At 41.5% G+C, this 1212-nt stretch overlaps 1 protein-coding gene across 1 annotated transcript in view; it reads right to left on the bottom strand.

Moving 5' to 3' along the window:
- The window catches only part of LAMTOR3 (late endosomal/lysosomal adaptor, MAPK and MTOR activator 3), a 14109-nt gene that overhangs the window by 11795 nt on the left and 1102 nt on the right, over positions 1–1212 (bottom strand). The gene's annotated exons all lie outside the window — the stretch shown is intronic.

The raw sequence follows: 1212 nt of genomic DNA, 5'->3' as shown, positions 1-1212 counted from the left end.
CATCTCAAAAAAAAAAAAAAAAAAAAAAAAAAAAAAGAAAAGAAAATCCTGAAAGAGAATATTAAAAAGCACGTTGTAATAATATGCCTTCCACTGTTTTCTAGATCCTGTCCTATTCAAATTTGGCCAGCCTGGCCAATATGATGAAATACATGAAAAAAAGCCTTCCATTGTTTCATTATTTGTTGAATAGGTGAATTCAACAAATAATGAAACAGTGTAAGGCATATTATTATAATGTGATTTTTTAAAAATATTCTGCTTAAGTACCTAAAATAAATTCTGTATAACTATGTGAGACAGTCTTTTGGGGGGGGGGCAGAAGGGGACGGAGTTTTGCTCTTGTTGCCCTGCCTGGAGTGCAATGGCACAGTCTCGGCTCACTGCAACCTCCACCTCCTGGGTTCAAGCGATTCTCCAGCCTCAGCCTCCTGAGTAACTGAGATTATAGGTGCTCACCACCACGCCCAGCTAATTTTTTGTATTTTTAGTAGAGATGGGGTTTTACCATGTTGGCCAGGCTGGTCTCGAACTCCTGACCTCAGGGGATCTGCCTGCCTCGGCCCCGAAAGTGCTGGGATTATAGGCGTAAGCCACCGCACCTGACCCAGTCTTATAGAATATAAGATAAATGGCAATGTGTGTCAAGTGTTTAACACAAAACACATTTAAGACTAAAGAAATAGAAGACTATTTTATTTTTCTAAGCTCGGGCTCACTGCAGCTTCCAACTTCTGGGCTCAAGCAATCCTCCCACTTCACTTCCGGCACAGCTGGGACTACAGGGGCATCAATGAGCCTGGCTAATTTTAAAATTTCTTTTTGTAGAGTGGGGTCTTGCTATGTTGCCCAGGCTGGTCTTGAACTTGCAGCCTCAAGCAATCCTTCCACCTTGGCTTGGCCTCCCAAAGTGCTGAGATTACAGACTAAGCCACAGCACTGGCCAAAAAACTATTTTATATTGTCTTGTTACACTCTCATCCCAGGAATTTCATTGGCAATTTAGGTATCAATTTTGACCTCACATGGATTAATCAGATATCCGTTGTTTTGAGCCTCCAACACTTAATATTCTCCAAACCCGAGTGATCATTTTATTTCATGTTATGACTATCAGCTTACTTTAGCTTTCATCCTACACACACACACACACACACACACACACAGAGAGAGAGAGAGAGAGAGAGAGAGAGAGAGAGAGAGAGAGAGAGA

This window comes from Sapajus apella, unplaced genomic scaffold (genome assembly GCF_009761245.1).
Source record: "Sapajus apella isolate SASKATOON/1434 unplaced genomic scaffold, GSC_monkey_1.0 scaffold124, whole genome shotgun sequence".
Classification (NCBI taxonomy): Eukaryota; Metazoa; Chordata; class Mammalia; order Primates; family Cebidae; genus Sapajus; species Sapajus apella.
Note: the sequence above shows the minus strand (reverse complement) of the source record. Positions and strands in the feature narration are given on the sequence as shown.